Source organism: Xenopus laevis, chromosome 9_10L (assembly GCF_017654675.1).
Source record: "Xenopus laevis strain J_2021 chromosome 9_10L, Xenopus_laevis_v10.1, whole genome shotgun sequence".
In the NCBI taxonomy this organism is placed as follows: Eukaryota; Metazoa; Chordata; class Amphibia; order Anura; family Pipidae; genus Xenopus; species Xenopus laevis.
In genome coordinates this window covers 81,377,549-81,388,259 of record NC_054387.1, presented here as the reverse complement: position 1 = coordinate 81,388,259, position 10,711 = coordinate 81,377,549, and positions in this window count along the sequence as shown.

The following is a 10,711-nucleotide window of genomic DNA, read 5'->3' as shown; positions in this document are numbered from 1 at the left end:
TGTCTTTTGTGTCGCACACTCAATACTAGACAATAGCATGGTAATGGTACATTCCTTGTAACAAGCCTGACAAATGGAATTTATGCCTATTGTCTGCTTGCAGAGGTGCAGCTCTATTTCCAATACTGCAATTAGCTTTTGTTTCTGACCTGTCATAAACTATATGGCTTTTTCTGAAAGATCTAAATCATGGGCCTGAGGTGAATTGCTAGACAATGTGAACAGTTCCTTTTGTACTGGAGAGAGCATGATAAAAGGGAATGCACTGCTAAAATAAATTCATATAAATACAATTTAAGTCACATTTATGTCACCTGTGGATTTGTAAAGACAACCTTCCATTATAACTCTAGATTAAAAGAACACTATACCCCTAAACAATGTAGGTCTCTATAAAAATATATTGCATATATATATGTAAAACCCTGCTTCATGTAAAGAAACCAATTTCATAAATATATACATTTCTAGCAGTATGTGCCATTGGCTAATCGTACATAGAAATTTACAGGACTTGGGCTTTTCCAAATCTTTCCGTAATTTGGATTAATACTTTGTCGACTAAGAATTGAATATATATTGAATATACCCAATAGGATTATTTTGCCACCAATAAGGATTAATTATATATTAGTTAGAATCCAGTACAAGATACTTTTTTATTATTATAGAGAAAAAAGAAAACATTGTTAAAATCTGAGTTAAAACAGGTTTCCGGATTTAGTTGGTTAAGTATGCATTCTGGGGGTATAGTTTTCCTTTAAAAAGACACATAACTTAGCACAGAATATACTTATGAAACAACTGAAGTAACCAATCTGCAGCAAGGTTTTAAGAGCTACCAGAATAACCATAGAAAATATGTGATTGGGTAGTATCCATTCCTGCATTAAATAATGGTGACCATACACGGGCAGATTAAAGCCGCCGATATCTGTCCTTTAGACCGATTCTGCAGCTTATCTACCCATGTGTGTGGGATCCCGGCGGGTCCTCCCGATTGATATCAGGTCAAAAATTGGGCAGATATCAATCGGTCAAGTTTGATTTTTTGTACGATCCAGGACCGCATCGGCTAGTTGATGCGGTCCTGCGACCCGCTGGAGCCCATTCGTAGTATTGTAATCGGATTGTTTGGCCCCAGTGAACGTTCGGATTCACCCGATATCGCCCAGCGGTTAGTGGGCATATCAGGTTAAGATCCGCTCGTTTGGCGACCTTGCCAAATGAGCGTATCTTATAGTGTATGGCCACCTTTAGTCTTTAAAGTGATACTGTCATGAGAAAACATGTCTTTTTCAAAACGCATCAGTTAATATTGCTGCTCCAGCAGAATTCTGCACTGAAACCTATTTTTTATAGCAAACAGATTTTTTTATATTGAATTTTGGCATGGGGCTAGACATGATGTCCATTTCCCAGGGGCCCCAATCATGTGACTTGTGCTCTGATAAACTTCAGTCACTCGTTATTGCTACAGTGCAAATTGGAGTGATATCACCCCCTCCATTTCACCCCCAGCAGCAAATAAGCATCCTATCAACAGAACAACGGTCAGCTAACCAAATAAGCAGCTCCCTGACACTTCTGCTGAATGATACATTAATGGAGAAAAAGTTCTTCATAGTTTAATTGTATTTATATACATGTTCCCTTTTTAAACAAAGGCATCTCAATGAAGTTGAAGCTAGCATCAAAACCCAAAAATTGTATTAGCTTGTACAACTTTTTATGTGGCCCTGCAAATAGTTGGTTTGGGTCAATTAATGACCTGATTAAGTGCATATGTGGGGCTCATTTTTAGAATTGCTAATATCCCCCCACTAACTAATTGCAGAAATTGGATCACCAAATCAAGGTAAAAATTATAGGTCGATAAAATCAGATTGGAAATCAGGTACTTTGTACGTTGATAATCCCTCCAGAGAGTTGAGAAGCCAAATGTGGTGTTTTATTGTTTGAAGAAAACACCATTGCACCTTGCTTTAATTAATTCTGCTTTTTGAAGAATGCACTATAAGCACCTAGTTTTACTTAATTATAATTTTAAAAATAACTTTGACCTTTTATGTTCCAGTATCATCCTCACTCATTTCTGTATTCCACAATCAGAGTGCCATTTGCTCATGTGTAGTCCTTAAATTGTAATCACTTATTAATTATTAGTAATATTCACAGTGGTGATAAAATACCCTGATAAAGTCTTTCTTTAAGCCTTTCATCTTTAAACATTCAGATGAATTCAGACAACTAATACCAGCTGTGCATAAAGCAAGTTCACGAAGGTTGCTGTTTACAAGTATCCTTGTCAAGCCTAGGCAGGTTGTTTGGATCAATACCAACCTAATGCTGAATTGCAACTGATCAATATAAACCTGGTGTGTAGCTGGCTAAGTTCAATAAAACATATTGCCCAGGTGAGCCAGATCAATATGCATTCATGTTATTACATGGTTAATCTAGTCCTTTGTGACCATTTTATACTTGTGACACATCTGTTTCAAAAATGGAATTCTGGGCACTGCTGGTCACTCTTTGTTACTTTTATTTTTTAGTAAATGCAACTTCTGCACGGTGTTAAAGGAACAGTAACGTCAAAAAATAAAAGTGTTTTAAAGTAATTAAAATATAATGCAGTGTTGCCCTGCACTGGTAAAACTGCTGTGTTTGCTTAAGAAACACTACTATAGTTTATATAAATAAGCTGCTCTGTTGCAATGGGGGCAGCCATTCAAAGGAGAAAAAGCTCAAGTTACAAGGCAGATAGAAGATAAGCTCTGTCTGTCTAATGGTGTTATCTGTTATCCATTCGTTAACCTGTGCCATATAGCCGTTTTTCAATTTCCGCCATTGCTCCACAGCAGCTTGTTTATATAAACTATAGTAGTGTTTCTGAAGCAAACAGATCAGTTTTACCAGTGCAGGACAACAGTACATGATATTTTCATTACTTTAAAACAGTTAAATTTTGGTGTTACTGTTCCTTTAATTATATAAAACTGAATTATGTCAGTTGCTTAAAGATAAGTGCTAGAAATTAGTGACAGAATAATACCCTGCTATCTATAAAGCCGTTGATGGTGAATAATACAGATTTAGAGAGACTCAGCCTTCCCAAAAAAAAAAGCCCAGTTGCTACTTACTTTATAATAGATGTACTGCAATTAAAAGCTTTCATTTAATACCCTCCTCTCCCTGTATGAAGCCCTTGCCAATGTGGATACATATGTGAGCCAGGCGCAATAAGAAAATCAGAAATATAATAGATTACTTTAGGCAAGGAACTAAAATTAGTTTTGGAATCACCTATACAGTGTATACAGTCTTGAATATTGTAATGCCGGCTATATGAAACGTGCCAGAAAAAAATCCTTTAAAGGACTGTCATTTGTCAGTGGGAAAGTGGAAGTGATACATATTGCTGCTGGTGGGAAAAAACTAGGGAATTTTTGTCACCCGCGGTGGCACTGATTTACTGTGGGTGCGAAATGTCCCGTATGCCTTTGCAGCTAATGCAGAGGGGGTGGGTGTGAATAGGGTCTGTCAAGACACATGGGAATGGGGGAAGCAGAGCAGTGGAGGGGGAAAAACAAGTTTTGCAAAGTTTAAAAAAAATAACAAAAATATCTGATTTATAAAGGTTTTCCTTCATCCAGGTTATGATGCACGAAAATTTTTTGGTGGTGGTAAAGATTTATATCCACAAAGTAAGGTTTTGTACAGTGTACCGGCAGCTGCTTTGTATGTTCCAAGCAGGTGTAATAAGCAAATAGAGGAGGGCACAGGCAAACAGCACTATGACAACAGGAGCTGTCGGAGTAATAATCAAATTTTAATATATGTGTGCAAACTAGTCTTTTTTTTTTCTTAATAATTTGGGGATTAGAGAACCTCAACATAGATTCTGCTGTGGAGCCCTGTAACTGCAATATATACCACCCCTTTAGACAGTATAGACCACGGTAGGGCTTGCATGAAGCATTTCCTTTGTCTTTTCTCATTTATCCAGAGGGAAGCCAATCAGCAAAGACTGGTGGCGGAATAAAAAAGATATAATACTGTAAGACAGTAACAATAAATACAACAGCCATATCTGTGCTTAAAGAGTGAACAGAATATAAACAGCTTGCATATTTTCTTTTTTTAACATGTCAACATTCTTATAACATGCAGTGTGCTCTAAACTTTTATGTAACTAGACTTTTCAAAATTTACATACAGAAAATATCAATTGCAGACAAAAACTGACAAGGATAAAATGATATTGCAGTCTACATAGATCAAAATACTGCAGCTCAGCATGATCGTACTCTATTGCCAGCAGTGACTGGCACTGGTAAAATACCATCCTCCTGTAAAGCGTAGGGAACGTATATAATTAGCAACAACATTTTTTCCTTATTTAAACTGAAAAGTGATATAATCTGTCATATTTTAGACTTCACTTTGTTAACTATTAATCTATATCACAGGAAAAGAATCAGTCCAAAACCGAAGATGACAATTTAAATGAGATAGCTGAATTTTTGCAATACAAAAATAGAGCAAACGGAGATTCATATGCAGTTAAAATAACAAAAGTCTCATCGAATGGATTTGCAGTTCTGGAAACCCCTTAATGCCTATACACGAATTGTAACAAATCCAGTGATGCCCTTTCAAAGCCATTTCATTTTACTTACTAGAATGCTATTAATACTCAACGGCCATCAAAAGATCCACAAGAAATCCAGACCCACTATTATATCCCCAAACCCCATATTAACATATTTTTAGGGAATAATTATACTGTAGGTTATTGCGGTGTGGACACTTACAGGCAACCACCACTAGTCTTTTGATCATTACTACTACCGTGAGCAAAATATCTTAGTTGCCATAAGTTATCTTCCTTTTCTACCTCTTTCCATCTTTCAAATGAGGGTCACTGACCCAACAGACAAGAAATTATTGCTCTGTGAGGCTGTAATTTTATTGTTACTTTTAATTACTTAACTTTCTACTCTGTCCATCTCCTATACTTATTTGAGTCTCTCAATCAAACCACTGCCTGGTTGCTAGGGAAAATCAGACCCTAGCAGCCTGATAGCTGCTGAAATATCTAACTGGAGAGATGCTGAACAAAAAGCTAAATAACTGAAAAACCACAAAAAAAAATAAAAAAAAAGTAAGACCAATTGCAAATTCTCACAATATCAATGTCTAAAACATTACAAAAGTTAATCTAAAGGAGAACTATCCCTTTAAAGTCTTGGGTCCCTATAACAGACATACCATGGTCAATTTTATCAGGAGAAAATTAACATTCCTGTATGTTTTTGGCATGTGGTAAGAAACCAGGCAACACACAAGAGAATATACAGATTTGGTGCCAGCAGCACCTGATAGGGAACTGAAGCCTGTCTGTGCTTGTGTGACTGCAGGGCTGTGATTGGCTGTCCCCCTCCAACTGTGCTTCTGGCAATGACCATTAGGACACGTCCACCCCTCATTTGAAACACAGACAGGGACCAAAGAACATCTATAGGGAGCTCCAATACAAGGGACTATTTTTTAAGTTAATATTTTTTAGCACCATGTAAAAGCAACACCATATATTACTTATAATTGCCTACAAAATTCGGTTTTATTTCATTTATCCTATATGCCTCCTTTAACAAAGTTAAGCGATAAGAATAAGAAAGTGCATCGAGTTATGCTGCATGTGCTAAAATATATCCTTATCATAAATAGGTTCTGATAAAGACACTCTCTGAAACTTCCCCTTCCTAGTATGGCACAGCTAGAGAAGCCACACTATTGAACCTCTTTCTGTGCTATAGGCTAGGGCCAGACAATGTCGGATCTCGACCTGTGGAGAATCCGCTGCCTGCTGCTCTTCCTGCACCTGGATGCTTTGATTCCTCTCGGGTGCAGGCAGACTTTTCAATTGGTCTTTAGTTTTCATTTTTGTAATCATTTGCTTTCTTCCTCTGACCCTTTCCAGCTTTCAAATGGGGATCACCGACACCACCTTCCTATAATGTTCTTTGAGGCTACAGTTTTAAATAATTAAATTAAGAGTTAAAAAATTAAAGGGGTTGTTCACCTTTGAACTGACTTTTAATATGACATAGAGAGTGATATTCTGAGACAATCTGCAATGGTTTTCATTATTTATTATTTGTAGTTTTTTTAGATATTTCGTTTTTTATTCAGCAGCTCTCGAGTTTGCAATTTCAGCAATCTGGTTACTAAGGTCCAAATTACCTTAGCAACCACACTTTGATTTGCATATGAATAGGAGAAGGCCTGAATAGAAAGTAGCGTAATACAAATTAGTAATAACAATAGATTTGTAGCCTGACAGCACATTTTTTTTTTTAGATGGGGTCAGTGACCCCCATTTGAAAGCTGTAAAGAATCAGAAGACAGCAAATAATTGAAAAAAACAAACAATAAATAATGAAGACCAAATGAAAAGTTGCTTAGAACTGGTCGTTCTGTAATATACTAAAAATTAACTTAAAGGTGAACCAGCCATTTAAGTAAAATTCTAGAATTGATGACAGTTTCAAATACTTTCGCAAGGCGCTGCATATGAACTACGCATGCGGAGCAAAATCTAATAGCTGTAATTGTTGAAAAACAAAATAGGAGCAATTAAAAGACAAAAACATTTGCTCCTTTCTATTTCTGCATTGCTATGTTTTTGATTAATATTGTTTTGAACGTTTATAACTACATATTCTCTTCTGAACCCCGGAATGTGATTCTGTACCTTTAACGACAGAGGGAACATACTCTACAGTCTACAGCAATAAGACACCCTTGGGTGTCAAGTGCTAGCAAGTCCATAATGCACAAAGCAAACAACTACAGTGCTCTAGTCACAGTAGTTTTATTGGTTCACAAGTATAAATAATATGGCAATATTTTGGGCCTATCTGGGTCTGCCAAGCCTCTTAACAAAAAGTGCAATTAGGACTGAACCATTGCCATCTTTTCTTCATGCCTGTGAGCCAATAAAGCACATATCATTTGTTTGCACTTGACTAGAATGCTGCTTCTCTTTGCTTTTCCTTTAACCGGCACACTGCAAAGCATGTTTAACCTTGTAAGCAAAAAGCTTCAACGCAATTAATATAAGTGCTTCAAGTATCAAAAACTACAATCTGGAGAAACACTTAGCGCTTGGCTGTAAGAACAGACACTGTTTTTACTTGAGAATATTTCAGGAATAAAACAGTTATTTTTTTGGCAAGGCTCCTAGACAATATTTATGCAGGAATCTGCTTCTTTCAAGAATCTCTACATCCCAGTATCTATAAAACACATTGCCTACAAGAAAGATAAAATATAAATACTAAACTGCATCTTGAATATGCTCCAAAAAGGCAATTTCATCCGGTTAACTGCAAAAGCTGAATTCTTCTTGTGTGATTTTTAGTCATTATAAAATGTATCCCCCTGTTCCTTGCTAGCATCAATAAAAGGCAGTAGCTGCTGCTGTTCAGCACCAATCATCAAACTGAAGGCCACAGAGAAGCACCATTTAAATACCCACTGCAGTATTCAATAAAACACTATCAATACAGTCACATATCCCAGTCACTGCAAACACAGGGGCCCGGGGTGGCTGTTATACTGAAGCTTTTAACAAATTGCTAGATTTGTCATTTGGCCCTACTATTTTGCTAGCAAAGCAGCACAGATCACATATGCCTGAACACTCTGGCATGTTATTAATGATTCTGGGGCCAGTTATGTAATTTATGGAAGATTTAGCCTGCTGTGTATACCAAGCCCCCCCCCCCCCTGTTAGGTGAAGCAAAGAGTTAATCACTGTTAGAGCATAATCAGTTCTCAGACTGGGCCAGCTCTCTTCCTTGCTAAAATAAATTTCACAGGCCCTTGGTAGTATTTAATGAGCACTGCTCTGCCATCTTCTGGCTTGTCCCAGTGATCCCTTTGTAGCTGCCCTGGGCTGTGCATGTGCACAATAGAGTAAAATCTGAATTTAGATGCAAAAAAGCCAAACAACTTTGAATGCATACAAAACAGGGCAGCAGTAGTCAGGATCCCAGGGATAGGAAACAAGATGAAGGTACAGTGCTCATTACAATATTTCCCCAGGTCACTGTGTGTTTTCACAGTGGCCCAAGATTTGATGTAAGCAATTATAATCACAGGGGCCCGAAAGCTGCCCAAGTAATTAACACTTTCCTTATACTAACCGCCATAAAATCTATGCAGCTTGTAATCAAGTATCTAACTGCCAAGCTCTATAGATGTCTATGGGGCCTATTTATCATGCCGTGTAAAACAATGGAGAAAAACATCACCGATGATGTGCCCATAGCAACCAATCGGCAATTCGATTTAAAGTCACCTACAAGTTAGAAAACAAAACCAAATATCTGATTGGTTGCAACATCACCGGTAATTTTTTCCTCAAATGTTTTACACAGCATGATAAGCCCCCAAATGTTCGTAGTTAATCTACACGAATTGTGCATTGATAAGCAAAATGCTGTCTCACAGAGGTGCTATGACTGGCAGCAAAAAACATGATTATAAGTATATATTAGAAGTTAATGGTCAAGAAGATCCTCTGTAGGTAAAACGGAAATAGAAAAGAAAATCATATTTATGTTTAAAGGCCAACCAGAAACCCTTTGCAACACATTTTTAGGCTATTTACACCAACAGGGTTAATCACCAGCTAGTAAATTAGAGCATGGGTTACACTCGGCTCTAACACTTAAGGCAGGGCCTTCGCAAAGTGGAAGAAATGAAGGTGTGGTGTAGTGAAAGAACTCCCACAGGCTACTGTGCTTTAACCAATACAGAAATGGGTGCCAGGAGGTTCTTGCAGTCAAACAGAACAAGCTTTTATTTGTCAGAGACAAATGATCCACAGGTTTTGTACTTACAAGCCACAGAGGGCCCAGCAGATAATCATGACATGGCTACAACATGTCCCTCAGAGACACCACAGTGGAACTACCTGTCCCTGAGGTGATAGCGTGACACCTGGATTGATACACCCTCAGGATCTCAGCACCGTGAACTGGATCCCACATGTTGGATCAGGGAACTCACTAGCCCTAATTCCCTATTAGGCTGTGTCCCTACATTACAGGCCAGTCTTGCTTGAGGGGAGAGCTACCTCCCTGCTATTCCTCCTAGTTGGAGCCAAGCTGCTCTTGATACTTAACCTACCTGTCTTACTTACCTAGAGAGTACTATTACAGGTAGTAACCTATCTCTAGCTGACCTAATTCACGTGGTCCCTGCTCCTCGACTTATCTCTCTCTGTAGAAGTTCAGGTCCCTCTAGGGCAATGCGGCTTTACAGGGCCTTGGTGTAACCAGGCCAGTGACGGACTGGCCCACCGGGATACCAGGAAAACTGCTGGTGGGCCCTCTTCCTTCCAACCATTTAGTCTATTTTGTGGTCGTTCACTATTTCTTTATGGGGGAAAAAAATTCTTAATAATGGAAGACTATAGTAAGTAGATATAGAATACCAAGAGAATAAAGAGGTTAAGTGAGGAGAGGAGGAATAATAATAATAGTTTGGAAACTGGGTCCCACGGACCAAGGTTTTCTGGAGGCCCCTGGCATCCCAGTCCGACACTAAACCAGGCTCCCCGGAAACATCCAGCTAGGTTATCAACCAGAATCCAAAGAAGAAGGTCCACCCCTACTCACTATACCAAAGTGTGACAGGATGTGGTCACAACATCTCTTGGCCAATAGCACAACTATATACATTACAACTAGCCACAAGGGCATCTGCCCAGCAACTAGGGAGATCAGGAAGTGTAGGGATTTAAAGCCATAGGGGCACATTAAACATATTAGTCCACAGAACTTCTTAAAACCTGCAGTCGGGATTTCTGTTGTGGTTGCTGGGGTTAAAGATCCATGCAACATGTAGTTAGATTTTTATGAGGTTGTCCCCATTGTAAATAGTTCTATAAACAAGACCTTAAATATGCCATATGTCGTGTAGTTTTTTTTTTTAATTATTTGCCTTTTTCTTCTGACTCTTTCCAGCTTTCAAATGGGCTTTACTGACCCCATGCTCTGTAAGGCTAAAAATCTATTGTTATTGCTACTTTTTATTACTTAACTGCTCCTATTTATATTCCAGTCTCTTATTCAAATCAGTGCATGGTTGTTAGGTTAATTTGGAAGCTAGCAACCACATTGCTAAAAGTGCTAACTGTGGCACTGCTGAATAAAGCTCAACTCAAAAACCAAATTAATAAAAAAGAAACCAATTGCAAATTGTCTCAGAACATCAATCTATACATCATGCTAAAAGTTAACTCAAAGGTGAGGAAATAGGAACAGATAAGGTATCTGTTATCTGGAAACCCATTATCCAGAAAATTCTGAATTACAGAAAGGCAGTCTCCCATAGGCTCCATTATAATAAATTAATCCAAATTTTAAAAAATGATTTCATTTTTCTCTGTAATAATAAAACAGTACTTGATTCAAACAAAGATATAATTATTCCTTATTGGAAGCAAAACCAGCCTATTGGGTTTATTTCATGTTTGTGATTTTCTAGTAGACAAGGTATTTAGATCCAAATTACAGAAAGATCAGTTATCCGGAAAACTCAAGGTCCCAAGCATTCTGGATAACCCGTCCCATACCTGTACGCTATAAACTGTTGGGATTATTATCTGATGCTTTTCCCATGTGCTATTTCT